Raw genomic sequence first — 27,270 nt, 5'->3', positions numbered from 1 at the left:
ACAGACAGAGTTACTTTCGCATTTATAATATTAGTATGGATTGTAAAGTTAGAAGTTACATACGCTAAAAGCAAAAGGACTAGGTAATGAAAGGTATTGCAAAATGGTAAAAGAATCACTTTGATTTATAAAAATGCTATTTACCTACAAAAATATCGACATTGTTATAATAATACAATATCACTATAATATAACCGGTAATTTGAGAATGTTACTGTTGTTCTATGTTGTTGTTGTTTGTTATGTTGTTAAAGCTCTTACTTATTTCAAAATGTTGTGATAAATAATTATTCCAACCGCAGCATGCTGTTGTTAATTTCATTAACATAAAATATTTTATCGATAAACTGTCTGATATACAAAATTACACTATACAAATTGCTTACAAATTTAAAATGGTCAATTTTCCAAAAAAACATCACCAAAATCTTGTCAAGCTTTAGACCAATCAAAATAACGTGTCATAAATTCAAATCGATACTTTCGAATACATTTCGACCGTTTAAGCGCTCATAAACAGAATGTTTTATCGCTTTCAACATAACCAGTCTAACTCGATTGTCAGCTCATTATGTCTGGTCTATTTCCCTAATCTTGTTTTTCTGGCATTATTCATTTTGATAGTGGTACCGTTAAATGAGTTAATTATGAACAGTGAAATATTTCTATTCACACTTGGAAGTTCATTATCGATGTTGTTGCATTTCATCATAATGTTCGTGATTAAACGGTGACGTTTGAAGATTGTAACTGATTAGATGTTAAACAGATATAGTATGACATTTATGGTTGTTATATTATAAAGAAAAACCCGCATAGTTCCCGTTCCCGTGGGATTTCCGGGATAAAACCTATCCTATGTCCTTTCTCGGGTATCAAAATATCCCTATACCAAATTTCATGCAAATTAGCTCAGTAGTTAAGGAGTGATTGAGTAACAGACAGAGTTACTTTCGAATTTATAATATTAGTATGGATGTATAAAAAATTATATATGTGAATAATAACATTTTTTTTCAGGTTTTTAGTAGGTCCGGTCGCTTAGCTTCCCAATCGGAGCTTATAAAATTTACTGCTACAAAGCTAGACAGGCAATTCTTATTTCAGAACACATTTTATAGTAGTCAAAATTTATTCTAGAGCTGTAAAACATTAAGCTATTGCATAGCTTCTATCGCGGGCCTTGAGCGCGGGGACCGAATCGAGAAATTCCGTAACGAAAAACCTCACGCCCCCCACTCCGACGGGCGGAGGTGTGGCTTGAAGGCATGCTATGCAATAGCTTTACCGCGGCAGTCCCCGAGTGACACACGTCGTTTTTTATATCTATTTGAATATTATGATAATAATTTATGCAGTATTTTCATGTTTAAAATATTACCTAAGCCATTCACTACAATGCTTCTTATATTAAGACATAATGCTTACAAAGACACAATCTCAATAAATTCCAATTAGACATAAATTATTTGACTTAAAATTAAGCCTAAGGCATCTTAATATTTCATAAAGTTGGCTTAAAGTTCACAACTCAAATAATAAATAATAGCTAAGGCTAAACAGACAAAAATAGGCTATAAACTTAAACATATTGACTCTCCCTTTTATTGAGCATTTTTTAATACAAATTTATCTTTAATCTCTAAGAGTTTGTTTGAACGCGTTAATCTCAGAAACTGCTCGTCCGATTTGAAAAAAATTTTCGGTGTTAAATAGCCCATTTATAGAGGAAGGCTACACGTGATGACGCTAAGACTAACAGGAGCGGAGCAAACCAGAGAAACCGTGGAGAACAGATAGTACATTATAAAAACCGTACAAATATAACAAATATATCCAAAATGAAATGTATAAAGATCTATGCTTTATACTTCCTATTATATGCTTCTTCTACTACGATTAACATCTAAGTAATATTAGTATTAGTTAGATATAAAAAGCTTTCGTAGACCAAATGGAATCTGACAGTTACATGTACCAGTAAAGAATCGCGTAGGAATACACAAGGAAAAACTGACCTAAACATGTGGGTCATTAGTTACAATTTACTACGACAAAAAGATTCCAGTTCTATAGTCTGTTGAAAAACGAAAAACAATACATTTGTCAATGTTAAAAGGCTTGCAGTTAACTAGTTTTCTGTGGCCGAGTTACGTTAGAACTGGCACATTTGACATTGCACGGTCAACATCACAATCGGATATCTGATCATGAGTCAATTACAATTGTTGTATCGGGAGTGTGATAGCCTTGTGTTTCTGTTTTTGAATGAGAAATGCTTTGTGATTGGTTTTTAGATATTTGACATATCAAAAGGCTTTTTGTTATGGATATGTCAGCTGTGAGCAAATTTGGAAAAGGAATAATCTGATATTTTGTATTTGTTTTTGTTTATATTTTTGAAGACTTGCATCACTGATTCTTATTTCATACGTTATGAAATTCATGTAACTGAATAGCGTTTTGTTATATGTTATAAATAAATTTTGCAAGCATTATAAGCATACTAATATTTATAAGCTATATCAAATACTAGCTGCGCTCTGCGCTTTCTCCCGCGAGGCTCCACTCCTGTTGGTCTAGCCTTCCTCGATAAATAGGCTATCCAGCACTGAAAGAATTTTTCAAATCGGACCAGTAGTTCCTGAGATTAACGGTTTCAAACAAACATAGCTCCAGCTTTATAATATTAGTATAGATGTAACAGATTTTTGATGATCTTAATAAATAAATAACATTACAATGAGTGTAGGTAATACGCAAATAGCTACGGCGAGATCAAAGCAATTTTTAATTTATGTACCAAAATATTCAACATAAACCTATATCCAAACGAAGGTGGTAAATGTTAAAAATATGTTAAGACGAAGAATAGTTGAAATAATGTTTGAGTTTGAGTTTGAAGCCTCTCAATATTCCAAACAATACATTAATTTATTTTCAACAGCTATAATATAAACCACGTACAAATAAAATGTATTATTATGTTAAAATACCGAAATCGTTCGCCTACGATCAAACAAAACTTCTTTGAATTCATCCATTATGTATGGTTCATACATTCTACATAAGGGTCCTCGCCAAATTTGAACGAACTTACCTATAACTAAAATAGAAGTGACTATAATATATAAGCAGGCTGAGACGAATGTCACGGAATAGAAACTGCTAACGTTAATTATTGACATAATCTCATGTCATTTTGGTAATGGTGTGGTCACACTACTAACGACGACGACGTAGGGTGACCGAATCCTTAGGCCAAACATCATACGCTTAAGTGAATTTGTATCGATATGGTCTAAGATCCGAATATAAGTCGAAATGCAACGGCGTGATAATAGAATAAGACTAATTTTATAATAAACTAGCTTCCGCCCACGACTTTGTACGTGCGGGATGCACGTTTTTCCCCGTTCCCGCAAGAATTTCGGGAAATTCTTTCTTAGGGGACGCCTACATTATGACATCTACCTGCATGCCAAATTTCAGCCCGATACGTCCAGTGGTTTGGGCTGTGCGTTGATAGATCACTATATCAGTCACCTTTGAGTTTTATATATATAGATTTAGTGTATTAAAAATGGGTTGACTGGGAAAATCCTGATACTTGCTTGCTTGCTTGCACTTGTATCTCGGCTTGACTTGACGTATTGAAAGAAATAAGCTTATATTGGTGACATACATAAATAGAAAGGAAACTGAAATATATATATTTTTTTTTATGTAAGAGCAGGTAACTGAGCAGGTGGATCACCTGATGAAGTGACACCACCGCCCATGAGCACTGACAAAGTTACCTTTGTGAGACTGTTACCGGCTGTCGAAGATGGATGTAGGCTCTCATACACGTGCGGGAAAACAGAAGGGGGTAGACTGTTCCACAAGGTGGTAGTGCGGGGTAAAAAGTGTCGCGAGAAGCGTACGGTACTCGTTCGCCAGCGGTCCAGATGGTGTGGATGGAAGTTTGCTTTGTGACGGGCGGAGCGGTGGTGAATATCAATATCATAATATATTTCAATCTTATAAGTTCATATTATTACGGTCTTGCGGTGCATTTAGATCAAACGAATATAGAGCCAGAGATAGAGCAAGAGAATTATTTCGTGATCTTTTAGTGTAAACGTAAATTCAGTGTTATTCAGTATTAGAAAATTGCATAGAATCTTTTCGAACGTACTAAGAACAACGAAATAATGCTCTACGCCTGTTTTCGCTAAAATAATTAATTTGACATGGTGGGGTTAGAATGAGCATTCGCTCGTTTGATGTAAATGCACCGTTATGTAAATGATCTCATTAAATCTTTTTGTTCTAGCAAGCTGTAACATTTATAAAATTATTTATTTTTAGTTATATTTTAAACCCATCTCCCCCCTTATTATATTAGAAAAAAGATTGTACTAAAACTTAACAGCGAGGGTGGTTGCTGTCAAAACATCAGAATAAACTGTCTGTTAAACAGTCTACCATAAATAGAATCCTCAATCGTTTCGTTTCCACGAAGTATTTATTTTTATATTTTGCACAATAATATAGGCCATTTTAAAAATAGATTCCGAAAACATTTTGTCTTACATGTGTCCTCATTCCACACACTTCACTTTTTAAGTAGGGTCGGCAGATATCAAATATTGACAGCACAAATACTCGGAACGAAGGAAAAGGTCTTAAAATCAATAAGGAAACCTGGGATCAATTCTGAGACCCTGGTAGTTGCAGAATAATACGCTGTATATATTTGGTGGGTACTTCGGTTAGTATATTGGTACAGTGGTCTCCTCTGAAAATCAGTGCAGCAACACATTTTAAATAATGGTTGCTGCTTTGCTGACGGGGAGTCCTTTTTGCCTCCATTACTATCTTTTTTTTCTGTTTTGTGTATTAATTACTAAGAGTTACATGGTGGCAAATAAAACGATTTCTATTTCTATTTCTATTTCTATATTAATTGTAAATTAGGTATGGTAACAATTAAGAAATTGTATCGTTAATATTTTGGAGATATTTATAGTATTTTTGTTTGTTAAATGGTCTATTTATTAATATTCATACTTTAAAAACAGCACGTCTAATTAATATCCATTGTAACGTCGTACATCGGACATCCGATTTCTATCCATCCGACCTAAAATTACTTTTATTAGACAAATCTAACGACAACCTTCAAGTTAATAATATCTATAAAGCCTAGAAAACATGTTACATCCTTAATCGGAATAAGCAGAGACAAGAACATGGCCCGGTCACAAAACCAAAAACGTGCGGCGTGAAAACAACGATTCATACAATAAAGTAATAACTACCCTAACTAACCTAACCACGTAACTTCAGCATATTAATTATCTAGTACAATCAAAGCTAAATCCTTTACACCATATCTCATTGTTTATGCTATCACGGTTCCCAATTTACTAGACCGTAAGATAGATGGTGTAATCTTCACTGTCGCGAAAAAATAACGCTAACAAAGGAAAGGAATTTAAAAGGCCATATTTCACTGTACCTCTCCGAACCCTTTCCGGTCCCACAATGTTTTCACGAAACGAATAAATCATGCTGTTTCAATTATACTACACTTACCTACTTTATACCTCTGCAGTGTGTATTATTTTATTTAGAAACTAGCTTCCGCCCGCGACTCCGTCCGCGTGGATGTCGGTCTTCGCGTGGATGGTTTATTTCTCCATTTTGAGTAACTCTGACATTGACATCTTATAAAAAAAAAAATTATTCACATATTTGGGTTTGGTATCGATTCAGTAACACCCCCTGCTATTTATTTTTTCAATATTTTCAATGTACAGAATTGACCCTTCTACAGATTTATTATGTATAGATATGGCGGATATTACATTTTAAGGTATGGTCAATTGAAAATGGTTGATGGGTATGGTATATGTGGTATGAAAATTACATTCGAAAGTTCAATTAATAGGTATTTTTAACGAAATTTTGACGAACGTGACTAATCTGATTGATATATAGACAACTGCGCAAGAGCCAGTGTAAAAAAAAAAACGTTTCACAGCCGAATTATGAACTTCTTTTGTTAAATTTTTTATCGGACTGTGAAACTGTAATGTTAAAAGTAATTTTACATCCGTTTGTGCTGTTTCCAGTGACAAAAACTCTTATTTTTTTTCATGCCATTTAAAACAACAATTGATATCCTCCCGTACTGTTCTTCATGTTAATTCTTAATATCATACATTACAATGAGTCCGGAAAAATCAAATTCGACCGGCGTATCTCTTTCCAAAGCCGGAGTACTCCACTGTATGTAATATAGAAATAAATCATAATAAATGACGCCACTGCCGCCATCTTCAGCGTAATCTACGTCTACTGCCGTCTTATAAATTTACTTTTTGTGATAAAATTGTTATGAGAATTTTTGGGACTTTGTTTGCTTCATTTTTATTTTAAGAGCAAGCGCGTCGTTTGGAGTCTTCGCGGATGTCAATCAAGGAAATATACAATAATTAACCATATAATATACCAGCGGTTTTATTTCCACATAGCAAAAGTCAAAGTATTATTTTAAAAAAATAAGTTTAAAATGATTTTGGTCGTAAATTAATTTTAAATGTTCAAAAATATTCCCTGGTCAATGTTTCCTAGAAAATGGTTTATTATTAAATTAAAAAATATTTTAAATAGTTGGTTTGTACTTGAAAATGAATCCATATTTTATTTTCATATAAATTCGACAACAGCATACGTTCCAAATACCTTATTTTATTAGTAAAATTCTGGAATAAATTTTAATTAAAAACAACAATAACAACACACCAGCACCTATAATGCTTATCCGAATGTTATGAACAAAACAAACATTACATTTTCATCAGATAATGTAATAAAAGAATAATATTTCTTAATTCCTTATTTTACCTTACTAATGTCGTCTCGAACAATCTTAGAACAAAAATCTGTCAAGTGTGGGTTTAACTTACCCTAGAGGATTCAGATATGTTGTATATAAAAACGGAAATTGAATTAGGAGAAAATAACTCCTGTTTTCTTTTTGATAACATCTTGGAAGAAATGTTCAGTTATAAAGCATCAAGAGGCCGTACAATTTTATCTAATGAATATCTATATTTAAAAAAAATATGAAAGTATACAATATCAGTTCATAATAAGTATTTCTAGACTCGTATTTTTTCGATACACCAATCAACTAATGCACGAATCAACATACGTTTACGTATTTCATCGAAAATGATGTGATATCTACTTTCAGAACGTATAAAAATATCTAAAACATATTAACCGGCAAAAGTACAAGCATGTATCATACTCGAAATAACAATTTATATCAAACCCTACATCGTAATAAATAAAGGAAAACTTGGAAGCCATATTATATTCCGCCAATAAAATGTTTTCGTACTTCGATTACGCAATACATCTCGACCGACATGGCGATAGCTTGATTTATTCGAGATGAAAACATTTAGTACAGTCTAAGGTAAATGTAATTTTGGCTTCTGACAACCGCTCCACGATTGAGATTAAAAAACTTTTCCCACGAGGCCCGTGGCGTAGAGGGAAAAAAATATTAATGAAAATTTTTGGGAAACCACCCGATGACCGAACCCCCGACTTCATCAAAGTATCCTCTGCAGTGGATAGGCAATTAAGAAATTCAATTTTCTGTTACTTCCTCGGGGACTGCGATTACAATACAACATTGAGTTTGCGACTTGTTAACGACTGGATTACGTTTTGTCAAATTAATGCAAATTTCATCTTTCGCTCTAATCTCGAAGATTTCTCGAAAATTAAATGCCATTGCTTCTTTAATCTTTGTGATTATCGCACAATGAAATTCTGAATTTCTATTTCCTTTTTCTGCCTCAATCCTGTCCATATTATTATCAATAATAAATTAATTTAATTTCAAAGTTTATCTTAACTTTATGCAGGATAGATATATAATTTTTTTATACTTAAAATAACAATCAAGTATATGATAAAAGGTCCAAGATTAATTTTTAAAGATAACCAAATTCTAAAACTGAAGTTTGCGAAGAAAAATACAGAACGTAATATCAGTCTGACCTTGGCGAACTCAAATAACGAAGAACCGTCCAAGTTTAAGAATTAATGATCAAAAAGTTTGCAAGTCGAGTGAAATATAAGTAAGTAAATATTACAAAAACGCTGAGGATTCAAGAAAAAAGGTCGAAAGCGTGTAGGCAGACCGAAAGGATTCTTGTTAAATCCGTTTATTACCTACATGTATGGGCGAAGAAATGCTTCAGCCATTTCATTGAAATTCGAGTGGCACATAAACCGAGACGTAAATTTCATCCACTAATGTTTGGTTTTTGGGTCTCGACTGCTCGGCTTTATCTGTGTTTATGGGATCGCTTCTCGGCTGAGCTCGATTTTTGCAAGATACATTGAGTTGTCCTGCTTTATTTAATCACAATAGCGCATTTTGGCGTCTTCTTTCGCGTGGATATTGCAATCCTCAGGGAAATACAGGAGATGAAAAGCGAAATCCGAGTCTAGCCTAGCAATGCCGCCGTTGGAATACTAAAAACATTTTTGAAACTACTCCGTTGAGCACCACTGAGGCTCGTGCGAAGAATTTTACCTTTTTAATTTTCGTTTTATTGTACTTGTGTAAGAGTATTTACTTTTCATATTTGGATATAAAATTTTCTAATGATACAATATTATGATTTTATGATGCTATGAAATATAACACAGAACAACTAGTTTTGTATTTCTGTGACAGATAAAACGTAACATATAAATGATGAGTTCCGGTGAAAAATGTACGTTTGAAAATATTAGCAGACAGGTTTGGATCAAGGGGATTGAAATAAAGAATAGTAGCAACGAGCGAAGAGTGTATTATAGTTGTGGACAGGTTTTGTTTCCTCAGCCTTTGTTCTAGTCAGACGCGACCCAAATATTCCGTGCCGTTTTTCTGTAAACAGTGCTGGCGACAAAATGAGGCGTTCACAATCGAATCTTCTGGAAACGTATTCAGCAACAAGTTGATTTATTTGAAAACGTGATTGAGTTGAGTGGATTTCGAGAAATCGTAAAATTTGAGGGTAAATTTACAGAGCGTTTCGAGTGTAAACGGCATTCTGTGAAGCAGGATCCTGAATGATGCTTATTTCCGCTGTTTTGGTCTGATTTAATTTCAATTTTCAATTAATTAAACTTAATTGTTTATATTTAAGCCTTCATACTTTTATTGGTTTCAACTCTATTGGTAAGGTTATATCAGTTTAATTCATTGATACATAAATGTTCGTCCACTGTATCCATTGGAATATGTTTTAGATTGTAGATGCACTTCACAGCATCTCTAACCGACATTCTGTCAAGTTGGTTATCAGCCTTATATTCCCAGTTTCTCTAGAGAGATTTTATTTTGTTCCTAACAACATTTCTGGTTATTAACAAAATATGTTTACCATGTGGGGCTTTACACACATTGTCTTTTCTGGAATTTGTCTGATTCATCGAAATACAGTATCTATTTAAGGAGAAAAGACATCGGTTACGTGCAGTTAATTAAATTTACATTATTAAACATATTTTTAATACTGTATTAATTAATTGATTATTTATTTCTTGGATTTACATTTAAATATTCCTTATTGTTATACCAATATAATATTTTTAGTCTACAGAAATAAGTTAAAATGGTTGGATAAAGAAAATTTTTGATTTATATTTACAAGGGTTCCTGCCGTGTAAGTAGAAAAATAGTTTGATAAAGCATAGAGGGCCGACCTATCTTTAGAGGTATAAATAACTACAGCTACCTACATAAATACTAACAATTCTTTTTACATACAAGTTATTCTGAGGGATTGGGTTTTACGACTCTTGGATAAATCAGGTTTCTTTTTAGATAAATTTGAAAGCTTTCCAAAATTTATTTGTGGGAAATAATATAGTGTTTTTGTAAAACTATTTTTAGTCTCTTCAAAAACCATAGACGTTTTACGATGAGTATTTTTATAAGTGATAGAATTAGTTGTACGTTCTATGAAAATATACATCTTTCTTTTTTGAAATCTTAGTTATTTTGTATGTACGTTACATGTACAAACAAATTAAAGATTTTGGCCAAATAGCATTGTATTTTAAAATCAAATCTAACATCTAACATATATTATAAAGGCGAAAGTTTGTAAGTATGGATGTATGGATGTATGGATGTTTGTTACTCTTTCACGTAAAAACTACTGAATGGATTTGAATGAAATTTAGCATACATATAGAGGGTAACTTGGATTAACACATAGGATAGATTTCATCCCGGAAATCCCACGGGAACGGGAACTATGCGGGTTTTTCTTTGAAAACGCGGGCGAAGCCGCGGGCGGAAAGCTAGTATAATATAATCTAAGAATATAATACTAACAAAAAATCAATCACAAGTCAATTAAGAACTTCAAATTAAAAAACAATAAAATACAAAAAGTATAAGTTCAATGCTTATATTGAAATACACTAACAAGTCGATATTTTAAAACTAACAAGTGCTAACAAGTAAGTTAATTATGAATCTCATCGGATCGAGAGATACTTCGTTAAAATTTTCCGAGCGAATCAAAACATCAGTCGGAATATTAGCATGAGTTTCGCGTAAAACAAAAATAAAGCGGCCATTTTGAATTCTTTTTCGATTAAAAGATAACAATTAAAGTTTAAATTGGAAAACTTCGAGTGGACAAGCTCCGTTTTAATGTCGATTGATATACTTTATGTTTTTCTTTGCAATATTTTTACGTAATGTATTGAAAATGTTTTTTGTATGAGAGGTATATTTTTAGATTGTGTTGGTGTTTGAATAGCTGTTTCATTCCTTTTATCCGTGATTCGTATGATTGAAATTTTAAATATTTGGATATTACATAATAATAAATATGAATGTTGTTTTTGTTTAGAGTTTCATCAACATTAATTTGTTATAACTCAAGACAAACTTAAAAACATCTTTTTTCAACAATCAAACAAAACACCAACAGAAAAACATTACTCTCCTTACGCAGTCGGATAAAATAACAACACTGCCCTTTATCCACTCAAGAATATTAACCATCTCATACAACAAGCAAATTTTCGTTAAAATAGTTCGAATTCAAAAGAACCCATTCGTGAACCGCTTCATTGATCAAAGTAATGAATGCGCAAAGGCTTTCTAGCCACTTATACTTAGTGTTGTTTTGATTAAATTTTCATGTTCCTATAAAGTAAAAGGCGTGGTACAGTACAGTTATTTTAATTCATAGTGCACGGTTATAAACGTTTTTAATATTTTAAAATGTGAAATAGAATTGTTTGTTCATTTTAAGTGCCTTTTGGCATCTGTGGTCTAAAGCATTATGTGAACTTTTTAACCCTGTGAAGTTAAAATATGGACTGATGATGATCATGATGATTATTACGAAAGTGTTGGTTTTCTTTTTCTATTAACCCATTAGGCCCCGAGCGGGCCGATCGGTCCACGACACAATAGATTTTCTATTGTATCTGTGATTCCGGGGGCTGAGTTATTGTTACTTTCATCTTTAAGTATGTTTCTTTATTAAATCCTATCTAGTTTACTGTCTGTCTTTACGTAGACTGTTTACGACTGGTAAAAATCACAAAAAAAATATACGTACAGTTGCCATGCTTAGCTTAGATAAGACCAGGCCAGAGATGTCTCTTCTTCGACGTTCTTGCTTCCATCGTTTATTATATTTTATTCCTAAGTTTTCATACAAATAAAAAATATGTTATCTACTTCATTGCATGATGTCAATAGTGGTTGAACACAGAGGCTTTTGGCTCAATTATTTCAACGTTCAATCAATTATTTAACAATGGTGGTGTAGCGGCTTTATATATTTAGGATAGCGGAAATTAAACACCGGATTGACAACCTCTTTATATTTGAGCCAATTTAAGACTGAAGTACAATTAGTGACACAATACATATTAATGTTATATGATGCATGACCTAATAAGTAAGCTGTAATGTGCTGACGGCACAATGGTATTAATGAATAAAATTCATAGATTTGCGCAGTTAAATGCACAGAGATTAATCCTAAATCAACAAACCGCTTTCATATTTGAATTGGCAGAGCGATTAAAGGGCTTAACATTTTTCAATGTAAATTTTGTAAGTTTTTTTGTATCATTATACATTCATTGGACTTTTGAATTATTGTGTGAATTTTTCATAACTCCTCTCATTGTTCGATTTATCTTTTGTTATTGAACAAATGCTTTGAATTTTTAAATTTACCGAAAATATTATAACATTTACGTCCAATTGAAATAAAGTAAAGAAACGATGAAATGTTTTTATATTGTAGAAATTTATAACAATCAAATACAAAAATGTTTGTGCTATAAAAGGGATCTACACTCAGCTATATTAAAATCTAGAGACCTTAATCTTATTTAATACTACAGTCATATTGGTAGTATCCACTCAATAGGTACTTTAATTAATAATTAAAACAAGAAGTTACTGTTACTTTCACATCAAATTCTGTTGAAGTTTTAGTTTTATATGTACACAAAACAAATATTATACCAAAAATTTATGAAAATAACTTTGTTCAATGAACTGCAAATTTTTCATCTAAACATTTCTGCAACTAAATTGGACTGCTTTATCGTCGAAAATTTGATATGCGTCGTTATGGTAACGAATACAAAACACGCACACACAAATTGAGTGTAATCAGACCATAATATGAGTAATTTCAACTGATATAGTTCTTTCTAATACCAGCTGATGCTGGTGTCTTGTAGTCATAGGATACAGAATATTCTTTCTTATTCCAGAATCATCATAGTATAATCACGGTAGATACAATTTCACATTAATTCTTGCCATTTCAAGGACGTCAACCACTTTATCCAAGTGCGTGTTGGTAGATGTCACCTATACTTAAACCATATCAGTTTAGGTAATGATAATAACGTCATTACTTATTATAGTATACGCAGATTACCAAAACTACATCAATAAAAGAAACCCAACATATCAAACATAATCGAAAAGTCGACCATTAAAGCGTAAACTGATGACCCTCACAATATACGAAATAATAAAAGCGAATTACAAGCACTTGAATATTCAAATACAATCAATGTTGAATTAAAAACTCGTATTGGAAATGCGATTCGAGATAATAAAATTAGCATGTAGATATTAATTTCTCTCGCTGGAACCCCAAATCGCTTGTTGAGCTTTGCGCCAATTTCAAATGTAAATTGGCAATTTGGTATGCGACGATTTACAGACTAACCGACGTTGTAGACAATGTATTTATATGTGCTTCAAATATAACTGAAGGTATTGGAAAATATATAGTTGACAAAATAGTAATGAATGGTAAAGATTGGAAGCTACGCTTAGCGTTTGTATATTTTATTGATCTGAGATCGTTTACAAATCATATTTAGAGCTAAGACTGAACTTCAATAAACTTCATTTTAGTGAATTTGAATCGAATACACGAGAAGTAGGATACTTTAAAAGTTGATACTTGATAGTAGATAGGGATAATATATTACTAGCTGTCCCAGTAAACGTTGTTCTGCTTAATAATTTCATGCGAATCGGTCAAGCCGTTTCGAAGGAGTACGGTATCTAACATTGGGACACGATAATTTTATATGTATACTAGATTTCCGCCCGCGGCTTCGCCCGCGTTTGCAAAGGAAAACCCGCATAGTTCCCGTTCCCGTGGGATTTCCGGGATAAAAACTATCCTATGTGTTAATCCAAGTTACCCTCTATATGTGTGCTAAATTTCATTGTAATCGGTTCAGTAGTTTTTACGTGAAAGAGTAACAAACATCCATACATCCATACATCCATACTTACAAACTTTCGCCTTTATAATATATTAGATATTAGATATTAGATACCTATAGAGATTATGTATGTAGATACCTCACAAATTACTATCTTACCATACCATTTTAGCAAACAAAAACTAAGCTGCAAAGTTTTACTAATTAAGTCCACTAGTTTCAGCAAACATAAGTAATTTAGTTTTTGCGGCGTCCCACAAGGGACCCTTCTCGGACACTAATTGTTCCGTTAGGATTATTATGAACCGGTTATTCGCATTGCGACGGATTTTACGTGACGGTTTTAGATATATTGCGTTTTAAGATGAAAAGTTCAACCGTTTATGGCATAATTTACATGTGTAAGAACGTTTTGATTGGACGTTTTGTTGGCATGATTTATGCAGTATAAAATTTAGATTTTAATATTGAAGTAAACTTCTTTATCGGGGTTGGAAAAAAATTTAGTATAACATTTTTTCGTTACGCGTGACATTTTTCCGTTACGTGCCATCTTTTCTCTACCACGCGTGATTCGACGTATTTCTGTAAAGTTGCATATATAGTAAATTATTTTTTGAAAAATAAGGTCATAATGAAGTTTCACTTCTTACGTGTGTACACTAGTACACGCACATATTTTTTATAAATGCAGTGTTTGCGTGTAATGACTTAATAATAGATTGCATAGTTATGCCTAATCTTTGAAGGAAGAAATGAAAATCATAATTATATGGTAATATATCTACGTACCATTTTTAGACACATTAACAATCAAGTTTAACAGGTCACTGAAATCACGCACACTGTACATAAACCATATTTTTACCAAGCGTTTATCTACCTTTCACACCGTAAATCCACAAAAACAGCTACAGCTCATACATACGAATTCACGTCCACAAAATAAACACTTAAATTCGCATTTGGTTCACAATACGAGGATTTAAGTACACAGTATCAGCATTACAATGGCCCTTGAGTACGCTGTGGGGTGACAGGCGGGCGTCAAGGCATCATTAACGATGGATAAACATATGATTTACAAACGCTTTGACGGGAAATGGTATGTGGGTTATGGGGTTTTAACCAAAAAATAGGTTCACAATTCGACTGTAGTTTTGACTAGGTAAACCAACTTTGATTCTTTTTCTTTTTAAAACGTTTCCTCCCGTGCGTGTTCAGTTTACTAATTCAGGAGCCGAAAGGTTCATGATTTTTACCTGTATATTATGAATAATATTATGTCAAATAAGATTGTTATTTAAGTTTAGTTATTTGTTATAGGTTCTAATAATACGAAAATAGATTTTATAGTAAAAAACTATTTAGTAGGTACATGAGCTTTTAATTCCTGACTTATAGATCGTCATATCAAAAAATCAGAAATCAAATACGTTTTATCAAAGATGTACTTTAAAACCATGTAATTTAGTATTTGACGTCAATAATTTATGTTTCAGGTGCCCTAAGCCCTTTGATGTCACGAAGTACAATGGTAGAGATTTGTATTTAAATGTCAATTGATAGGTCGTAAATTAGAAATGTATTACTACCTATGTGACTAAACATCTGCCCCTACTTTCCGGATTCAATTAGAAATAGTAGGGAAATTCAGAAATGACTTTTCGAGAAGAAACCAATTCTAAATGTATAATTATTTTACGTAGATGTTAAAATTTATAGAGCTGCGTTTTGCGTAGTATGCAACTAGCCATCTACCCCTGCTTTGTCCGGATTAAATAAGAAACAGTAGGGATATTCAGAAATGACGTTTCGAGAAGAAATATTTTCTATTATTATTTTTAAAGGTAAGTTTGTATAATTAATTTTACGAAGATGTTAAAATTTATAGAACTACGTTTATTTTATTATGTTTTATAACATTTTTTTTATGTATTAAAATATTCGTGGAATTGGTAATTTCCTTTTATAGTTAAATTGTAAAGCTTCATAGTACTTACATTCCTACATGATGCGATTACACCCGTCCAACCTGCAAACAAAGGAAATTTCATGAGAAAAATGTATTATTTAAGAATATTACTTAAAAGCTCTTAATAACTGATTATATTTTTATCTTATATTTTGTTATTATTAGGATTTGATATCTTATAGGATACAACAAAAATTGCTTGGAATTTCCCTATTAATCAGAAAATAATAATAATATAAAAAATATCTCTTTCCTTTTATTTTTTCCTATAAAACTGATCTAAATATTAAAAATAGTCGTATTATGTAAACACTAAACACGTTGATGAAAAATTAAAATACATAGTCGAAAATTAAAAGGTCAGCTGGGACTACCATAAAGTTTGACTTAAATAAATTTTATCTTTTAATCACTCACATTTCACACAAACACATTGTTATAAACAATTTATTCACATAGGTATGCTATGTTTAAAAAACCTCAAAACATGCACACACCAATGATTTCACGTTATAAAGTCCCATTGCATACAAAACAGAATATAACACAACGATAAATTCTAGATAAAGAAGAGAATCCAAAGCTTAAACCCTAAAGCCCGGCATTCACTACACGCGCCGCGAGCCGAGCCCCGAGCCGTACCAATCCGTGGACAAATCCGTCATCGCCCACACACTACACGTCTATCACTATCCGTCTGCAGACGGCGAGCGCCGCGCCGAGCCGCGAGCCGCGCACAACTACACATACACACGCAGATTTGTCCGCGGACTTGTCGCCAGCTACAAATCCAGCGGATGGGTGCGCCTGTGAATGGTACCCTTTTTTTATTGAACATAACCTATAATAATCTCCGAGTCAACAGCGGAGCGTGACACATATGATATATTTGGGATTTCCCATCCAAGAAAAAAGGATTTGCTATCAAAACGTCGATATACTCTTTGTACAGTTTAACAGATATATATTATGCGTTATATTTTGTGTGGAAAGCGCTTAATTTTGGCAATATTGCAACGATAATATTATGCTAATTGAGGTTTTATATTCAACTAGCAGTCTTGGGCCAAACGTTGTTCTGCGTTACTCTTATCACTAAAAAAAGATGTCCTATTCTCAGAACTATTTATGCAAACAACATTTCATCCGAATCTTATTTATTCATATGGGTTGTTTAAAAAAATACCTTACTGTATTGCAACAAATTATAATTTATGCTCTATAGAGATAGACAGATGTTTTAATTTATAATACATATTTGCAGTTTTCAAAAGCATTGAAAGTTGTCCTTTCATAGATTTTATAAAAGGAGATTACGTGAATTAATTTCGTGATTTATTCAGCGCCAAAATAATTTTACGTTACAAAATAATATTTCCTCTCAGGCTTTGTGAATCTAAATACGTTCTAGTTTAAAATGCATGGCGTTTTATTTATTTTTTCATTATAGCCATGTAGTTCGTTATCCCTTTGTAAAGTTTTCAGTTGGAATTAAAAATGTTATAGATTTATACTATTTATGCATACATTGAAACATTTTTCGGTGATAACTGTAAAATATGAAGGCGAATATTTTGATTACATTATGGTTTTAATATTTGTGTTTTGTTAATTTGGTCAAGAGTTACAGAGGATTATGTTATTTTTAGGGCTACTCTGAAAAACGATGAAAGATGAAATTAATGTATTTATTCATATTAAAAAGCTGTAGTTAAGTTTATGTATCATTTGTACAAAATCTATGTACAAAATACATAAATGAAATCTACACTTATATTATAAAGCTGAAGAGTTTGTTTGTTTGTTTGTTTGTTTGTTTGAACGCGCTAATCTCGGGAACTACTGGTCCGATTTGAAAAATTCTTTCGGTGTTAGATAGCCCATTTATCGAGGAAGGCTATAGGTATAGGCTATATATCATCACGCTAAGACAAACAGGAGCGGAGCAATGCGGGTGAAACCGCGGGGCACAGCTAGTTAGCGATAAAGCTGTAATTTGCTGTATTAACCACTTTTGTAGCAACTGAAGTAAAAATAATAGGTTTTGGATAAAAAGGGTAAACAAACAGTACTTCCGAGAAACCTGCTGATGTGTTTATTTATATAAATGCTTAGTAAATCTCGTATTGTGTTTGAACCAATTGTTAAGGTCTAACAATAGCTTTGACGATTAACATTGATAAACGAAAAAAGGCTCTGAGAACCTTCATGTCTTTTCCTGTCTATTTGAAATTATGATGTGAAACTTATTAGTTTGATGTTTTTTCAACATCAGACTCTGAAAAGAGGATCTTTTTGTTTTAGGAAGGCTGCTCAGAAATATTACCTATATATTTATATTTTTGCCAATAAGTTTTCATCTTCAAACCCGTAATTAAATTATTAAAAATATAATATAATATCAATGCAATCTACGTTACTATCAGTAAAGATGTAGCTTTTTTAAGCTTTTCTTTTATCGTTCGAGTAGATTATGCATATTTAAATGTTAAAATAAAGGTGTTATAATGAACAATAATATTATTTTTTTATCCTTTCAATTGCTCTATATACCTAATAAAGACTCATATATTCTTAACCTTAATCTAGATAAATCCTCACAAAGCATATTAATATCACCTTATACGAGAAGATCGGAGATTGACCGCCTCCTTGGTACAGTGGTTGACGCGTGAGCGTAGAACCGAGGGGTCCTGGGTTCGATTCCCGGTGGAGACGAAAAAATAAAATATGTCTCGTTCTGGTAGGATACAGAAGGCTGATCACCTACTTGTCCCTAAAGAAAATCGATCAGTGAAACAGATGTATGCATGCGGGTAAGGGGCAAATGTATTATGCCCCTTACCCCACTACTTCACTTTATACGAGAAGATTCAAAATGTATAACTTCAATCAAAATTTCAATCTCAAATTCGTAAGGAATTGCAATATAAACTCTTGTTAATGTTTATTTTTCATTTCGACCTCCCGCTTGAGGAATCGCGGCATTATTTATTTTTTAAACAACTTCTCCGGGACGGACAAATAAAATAACATCCAACCATCTTGGGGAAACTATGAAAATATGATTATTGACTTTTCCTTTTGCTTTTCTCATATTTTTTATAAATTGAATGGATTGATGTATCGATGTTTGTTGCTCGAGCACGGCACCATTGAATAGATTTTGATGAAATTTTGCAGTGTTGTAGTTTACCTATGTAACTTAATAGTAGGTTAGACAAGTACAAATTCATTACTTGCTTTGTAATGTTTACCTAATCAACAAATGTACAATTATTTGTATTAAATAGTGATTTGTGTTTATTTTTATATTATTATTCCATCACAACCGTCCCTTGAGATACCATAATCAGGTATAATAAATAATTTATTTTCTATCGTTCCATTACCCAAATCAAATCAAATAAAACAGTTAGTTCATTTATCCATTAAGTTATATTACATTAATAGTAGAAATGAAAAAATATGAAACATTCCTTTTGAAAGCGCACAAAGTTGCATCAGCATGTAGTTTAGATAATTAAAACTATAAACGATATAAAAAGTACTAAACGCAAAGCATTACATTGCCTCCATAAAGCCTTACAACCACAACATCAATTATAGATAACATTATAAGTAATAGATAACATCGAGGTTTAATTGTTGGTGTGAACGTGAAAACATACGGAACAATGTTGGTTGACTGAACGCGGCGTTTTTCCTTGTCAAGGTTAGGTGTACCAAAATACTTTTTGTTATAACCAACAAATATTATATGACAAATGAAATTAACATTAAATAACATCATTAAATATGTCCTTTGTCGATATTCTTGAACCTGCATCAATTCTCGTATTTCACAAAAAAAGCAAGTTATTTAGCAAGAAATGTAGAGCATCAAAGATGATAAAAGGTTAACAAAGGTTTATTTTTTATTTATTAAACTCCATCTTAATATTATTATTAAATAATATTAATATAATTGTTAAATGAATAACAACAAAAGTCGAACATTGTGTAAGAACGTAACGTTAAAAAACCGAGATATTACCCGTACGTTTTCTAGTCTGCGTGTGGTCACAACCATCTTCCCGATTAGAATCGTAGTCGATAATCGATTGAACGAATTAAACGGAAGCCGATCCGATAAAATTTATTGACCGGTAATGCTGCCCGTTATTTATCGATTCGATTCGCGATAACACTGTAAAATTCCGATTTAGGCAATTTGTAGCGACACGGATGCAAAATTTGGGATGAGATTTACGGTTCACGGTAGAGAGAATTATAAATGAATTTCACGAATTATTTGTGGTTATTTTTTGGGATTATGTGCATGTTATTTTGCTTTTTTTTTGTAACTTTTTCATTTGAATATAAACAAACGTTATAACTGTAATTGATCCCATTACAATTTATAGTCTATTACACTTAAATAACAACAAACATACATACATATTTTTGAGAATATTAGACTTATTTTAATCGACACAAAGCCTTCAAAAGTAAAATTACCAGAAACAAAAAATACGCCAACTAATTTCAACTTAAATACTCCGTTGTATCGGGAATGGTTAAGAAGTACCTATTACATCTATGACTGTCTATATAAATAAAATTTGATTAATATATACTAATACTAGCGGTCCGCCCCGGCTTCGCCCGTGGTACATGTTTATATTTTCTCTACATAAGATCCATCCTCGTACTTCAAGGAATATAATAAAAAAAGAATTATCAAAATCGGTTCAGCCGTTCTCGAGTTATGCGCTTACCAACACATTTTGCGATTCATTTTTATATACTAACTAGCTGTTGCCCGCGACTTCGTCCGCGATTAGGTCGTTTTTCGTCATTCGTCGTTTAAAAAAAATACGTGACACTTTATTTTAAAATTTTCTTAATTATTGTCTCTTATAAAATTTAACTACATTAAAATTGAACACTCTGATAAGAAAATCTTAAAATCTGAAGAAAACATGAATGTGGTTTAAATTCTACATTACTTATAGTATCAAATAATAATCTAAATTAAATGTAGATTAACAGTTTGAGCACACCATTATAGAATATGTACCTAAGTATTAAATTACGTTAGTTTACATAGTAACTTTACTAAAAACACGATGACTATCTTTCGCGCTCGATACCACAAACTAAGCATGTTTGTGGTACGTGGCCCGCGTCACTTGACCCCCCGCGAGTTCCCCTCCGTTGCTATGCGAAAATACATTCGTCGCCCTACTGTAGGAAAAATTGTAATACTGTGGCCTGGGCGTTATAACACGTCCAGGGAGTTCCTGAGTGCCGATATCACCATCTTGAGGAAAAGCTTCTAATGTCGATTTAAAACTGCATACATACGAATTAACCTGTTCTAAAATTGTGAAATGAGTTCAGTTTTAAATTTGAGAAATATTGATTTCTTGTATTCCACGATTCGTTGTAGTCGAATACAAAATATATTTAAACAAACTTAGCTTGGCCTTCAGGCAAAAGGGATCCTATCAAATGGTAAACTTGACCTTGTATCTTAAAAGTAAGCATGAACGGATCTTCTGATAATTATTGAGCACCAAAGGATCATTTGAAACGCACTACTATAAGAGCGAATATTGTCTAATAACAGTTTACATTGCACCACAGAATACATAATAGTAGCTAAACGCTAATTGCACAGTATGTTCCTCTAAAAGTAGTGATTTTGTGAAAGGTTCCGGTGTATCTTCAAACGAAAGCCGACTCGCCTTACTACACTATAAAGCATTACAAAAAGAACATACTACGTTAATATCGCCTATACAAAAAATGATGAATGAATGTTACAATATTATACTTTGACTACTTTGACTGTTAGTTAAAGTTTATTTTTACTAACAACATGTAAATGAAGAAGAAATAATAATTACCAACGAACTAACCTTTTCTATAATACTTAACACGGCACATTTTTCAAATTATCTTGCTCAACTCTACTAAAAAATTTGAGGGTTTTGTTGGAACTTTAATATGTAAAAACTATGATATATCTAAACTACGATACAACTTGCATGCGGAAATGCTCATTACAATTGTGAATCTAAAGAATAACTAACATACTGTTCAATTTTATTGAGCTGATGAATATCTTTTGCCTGGAAGAAATCACCGTCGCCTAACTATAATGTGTTTTCTTATAAAACCGTTACATAATTTATTTTATCTACTTAAATAATGAAAATGATATATTTATAAAATATAAAACATATTATGTAAAATGATTAAAAATAAATAAATGAAGCAACTACGATTCAAAGAAAACATCTTTTTCAGTGTGAAAATGCTCTAAGCAATCCTGGATGATGAACTGTATATCATGTACCTACTCTGATCCCAGTACGGTCGGTACGTCGATAGCCATAACGATAAATATTATAATCAGATAACCGCAAAGTCAAAATAAAAACATTACTTGTAAAGTTGTGAGTGCAAAATTTACGTTTCATTTGGCAATAAAAATTTTTTCGGTACTAAAACGTAGTAGTTTGATATGTGGTTGGCTACCCCTCCTCTCCTTCCTGAAAAATATCCTCCAAAATTTCCCGAGATACTTCCAATGATTGAACCATTGGACGTTGGACATTAACTTCAGTCAAAAATTGACGAAGCGGATGATTACTAATTTCCACTTAATCCTCGCTGCTACTGTCTTTATCATCAAATCATCAATTTTCAAGTGGTGTAGTAAAAATATCAGCAGAAATCGTCTTCCAAAGGCAATATAATTTTATTAGCATTGAATCTGTAAATAAAAAAATCAAAAGTTAACTGTAAATCTATAAAAAAAACTACTTACAAATAAAATTTTATCAAAAACTTCTGTTCCCAATGCACCTCAAAATAATAAAAGAATCATTCATTTCATTTCATTTCATTTCAATAAATACCTGTAAGTAACAACTTACCTTTTGTGGGAACGCATGATGGTGAAAATTCACAAAACACGAAGATTGCATTTGATATTTTTTGTTTTATGGCATTCAATTGCTTTATAAATATCACTACATAGTATGAAAAAAGTCGCTTTCTGTGTCCCTGTGTCCCTATGTCCCTTTGTATGCTTAAATCTTTAAAACTTCGCAACAGATTTTGATGCGGTTTTTTTAATAGATAGACTGATTCAGGAGGAAGGTTTTAGTACATAATTTATTAGGTTTTAGACAAAGCGGACGAAGCCGCGGGCGGTAAGCTAGTAAATTTATAAAACACGAAGATTTTTAAAATTGTAACTAATGAACACAACAATATATTATTATACTCTTTGGAACACAATCATTAGATTAACTGTAGATAATGGTGTCTATTTTTACTTAAAATAATAAACATCTACCCTCACTTTAAAAAAATGTAGTTTATTATTTACACGAAATATATCTTATAGGGAACGGAAGATATGGGTTAAAGAGTTAAATAAATAAATAACATAATTATATTTAAATTATTAATTTTTAACATTGTGTTCAGTAGTGTTAACATGTAAATTGATTTGATTTTTACGAAATCTCATAGATGGCGCTGTTACAAAATTAACATTATACAACTTACATTCTTTAAGCTATGTTTCTCTTCCCAAGTTACTTAAATGGCATAATTTTTATAGTGTCAATATAGATATTGTCAAACAACATTTATATATGCGTCATTTGATTATTAATTTCCAATAGTTAACGTGTAAATTGAATTGATTTTTATAACATTTAATAGATGGCGCTGTTTCTAATTTGTCTTTATACTACTAAATTCATTAAACTGTTTCTCTGCCCAAATTACGTAAATGACATAGTTTTTATTTTGTAAAGCTAGATAATAGCATGGCTTACTCGAAACCAACATTTAAACATGAGTCTTTAGATTGTACGCTGTCGTAATACACGGAATACGTAAGAAAAATAAAGGTTCACAGCTCCTCCCCCGTAGGTGATAGCTTGATAATATGTAGCCTATAGCCTCACCCGACCTGTTAGTAATATTCATGCAAAATTTGAAGTCAATCTATGCAGTACTTTCTGAGATTAGCAAGGAAATACATACAGACAAACAGACAAACAGACAAACAGACAAAAATTCTAAAAACTATGTTTTTGGCTTCTATATCGATTATAGATCATGGATTATGTATTCTTTTAAAAAAATATTCAATGTACAGTTTTGACTTTCCTACGATTTTATTATATGTATAGATATTATAATTCAATACAAAACCACAATCTTTCCCTACTCGGGTCGTTACTCCATATCCTTTAATTTACCTTCTATCGGGACAAAAATAGATGTAACTCAGCCAACCAATAAATAAAGATTTACCAAAGTTCCAAATAAATTGGATAAGGTTGCTTGGGCTCAAGTAATACCTCTATGTATGGATAACATGGCTTTATTACTGACCGGGGCTCTTTTTGCATAAGCTTCTGATAATGTAAGAATATTGGTAGCACTGTTTTCTATACTTATAGCCGAAAGTTATTCTTTGAGCGCTATGACGTATACATTTTACTGCTATGTTTTGCGATATAGAAATCAATGGAGCTAATTTACACTATTTTTCATACATTATGATGAAGGTTTGCATGTTTGTTTTAGTCAAAAAACTAAAATTATTTTAAGTGTCAATTACGTCGAAACAGGTAATTTTTCATCTACAGTGTACACAGTGTCGTGTGTAGTACAGTTTCCTTCTTCAAGCTTATTTTACAGAATGAGAATAGAAGCTAATTATCTATACATATAATAAATCTGTAGAAGGGTCAATTCTGTACATTGAAAATATTGAAAAAATAAATAGCAGGGGGTGTTACTGGATCGATACCAAACCCAAATATGTGATTTAAAAATTTTTTGTCTGTATGTCTGTATGTCTGTCTGTCTGTCTGTCTGTCTGTCTGTCTGTCTGTCTGTCTGTCTGTCTGTCTGTCTGTCTGTCTGTATGTGAAGGCATCACGTGAAAACTAACGGTTCGATTTCGATGAAACTTGGTATAATTATACCTTATTATCCTGGGCGTAAAATAGGATACTTTTTATCCTGGAAAAATACGTAGAAAAAAATTAATATTAATTTTTCAGTTTTATCCATAGACGTTGTTCTGTAGAACCGCGAACATACGTTGTGTATTATTATAGGCCTAGCTGTATTTGGGTCCAATAGATATTTATAAGATGTCATTGTCAGAGTTACTCAAAATGGAGAAATAAGCCATCCACGCGAAGACCGACATCCGCGCGGACGGAGTCGCGGGCGGAAGCTAGTATAGAATAATCCTATTAATTTTATAGCTATAGCAATGTATACACGCTTTTATCCCGGAAAAATAAGCGTTGCCTTGATATATATTTACACACTTGATCATAATCGTAAGTCGCGTGACGCAGCTGGTTATGAATAATAATATAGGAGTTTGTAAGCGATATATGTTTCTTAGTTGTAGGAAAAACCTATATTCATAATATAGTTTACTTTTTAACCGACTTCAAAAAAAAGGAGGAGGTTATCAATTCGGCCGGTATATTTTTTTTTTATGTATGTACACCGATTACTACGAGGTTTCTGAACTGATTTACGTGATTCTTTTTTTGTTCGATGCGAGATGGTGTCGAATTGGTCCCATAAAAATTTTATTCGGATAGGCCCAGTAGTTTTTATTTTATGAGCATTTTTGTCTGTATTTGTAAATGTTGCAAGTGCAAGTTTGAAGTCGGTTGTTTTTAACGCAGTTATCACTTGTAAAATATTCATTTTATTAAAATTCCACAACATAATTAAATAAATACTTAACTTGCATTTAATGAAATTTCATCTCTTTAACTCGCACAAAATGGAGAAAATATGAGGTATAAAACATAGCAGAGTCGCTTGAAATATTCACAAACAGATAAATACGGTTCCTTCCATCTCATAACCTTTTAGGAGTTACTGTTTGTTTGACCCCTTGAAGCAAGGATCCTACTTTCATATAAACGGTGGTATTTTCAACCTTTCGCATTATGAATGCAAAAGTTATTATGTTATGTTATCTTTTGTACAAAACTCTATGGAAAACTATGGGATGCTATTTTAGGCAGAATATGCGGGAATGGTTTTGAACTCACTTGTGTTTAGCATTCGTGAATATTGATTTTAAGTGGATATATTATTATTAAATTTAAAAAATAACTAATTTAATGGAATATTACTACAAAGGTACTATAATTATAGAAGGTCGCTTCCCATTTCTGTTTTTCTGTTCCTATGTATGGATCTTTTTAACTAAGCAACGGATTTTTAGGCAGTCTTATAAAGATAGAGTTCAATGTTTGAAGGTAAGATTTAGTTAAATATACAAAAAGGATTAAAAAGATTACAAAACGGATAAACATAGAGTCATACAAAAGTGAAAAACAATATACCATCCCGTCTAATGTAAAGTGTCCTTCGTACAATTTTTATCGCAGTACCCATATGGGACATAAAAATATACCCGCGGCACTGAAGACTGCGGCCTGTAAGCCTCACCTGTCATCGCTCGCTATAAAACCGAAATAAACCCATAGTTTTATTATTTTGTCCTATTTTTTACGATTCTTGTGACTGTATGAATAATTTAGGTGCTTTTGATGCTTTGTGGAGGTTATAAAATGTTATGTAAATACGCAGATTTTATAAGCAAGGCTTATTTTCATTGCACGCGAGTATCAGCTGTTGTACATGTAGTTTCTACATATTGACATAATCTATGGTGATCGAACATCGAGTTCTTATAATCTGTTTTAAATGTCAATGCGTGGTTAAACACTAAACTATTCAAATCCCGCTTAATTTAAAGTTCTAATTTTTTTTATAAAAAGTGAATTTATAGTATGGTATTGGCTTTTATTTGTGGCATTTCTATATTATTAACAATTAGTGTTGTATTTCTTTTTAACCTGTTATCAGAAAGTGGGTTTTGGATTCGCTATAATATTATCAATTTTTATTAGATTTATTTTTATTTTTTATTTACTTATTATGATTTATGACTAAAATACCCAGGTATTGTATTACCAGTAATAAGTGCGTGTGCTGTGAGATTTTTTATCCAAATTTGATACCTACTTTTTCCAGTTTCAATGGTAAGTAAATATTTCAAAGTGTGATAAATACGATAATAGGATACCGTTAATAAATTGATCATATTTCAAAACTAAAAACGATGTAATATTGATGAAAACACGCATAAAACTGCACTATCGACTGACATAATTGGACAGCAATTACTGAGTACTCAATACGATTTGTGTGTGCAGTGAAATAAAATAATTGTCGCACTTTGACGTCAACATGTTCGCAACAATCGTTGGCACGATGTCGTTACGATATGTCAATCTATTTTTGTCGTGTGGCAATCTGTCAAATGATTTTGTGCAACACTGCAATATAATGCGTTGGTGTTAGTTAATTATAATCTTCTTATAATATAAAAATGAATCCCAAAATGTGTTGGTAAGCGC

General features: G+C 32.1%; 1 protein-coding gene across 1 annotated transcript in view; it reads right to left on the bottom strand.

Annotated features, from left to right (window-relative positions):
- The window catches only part of LOC123699844 (protein sidekick-1), a 218,310-nt gene that overhangs the window by 124,436 nt on the left and 66,604 nt on the right, over nt 1-27,270 (bottom strand). The window contains exon 3 of the mRNA XM_045646884.1: nt 15,813-15,844. The gene's annotated coding sequence lies outside the window, so the exon portion shown is untranslated. The remainder of the gene's footprint in view (nt 1-15,812; nt 15,845-27,270) is intronic.

Source organism: Colias croceus, chromosome 18, assembly GCF_905220415.1.
Source record: "Colias croceus chromosome 18, ilColCroc2.1".
NCBI classification, from domain to species: Eukaryota; Metazoa; Arthropoda; class Insecta; order Lepidoptera; family Pieridae; genus Colias; species Colias croceus.
The sequence above is the reverse complement of the archived record's forward strand: the minus strand, read 5'-3'. Positions and strand labels throughout refer to the sequence as shown.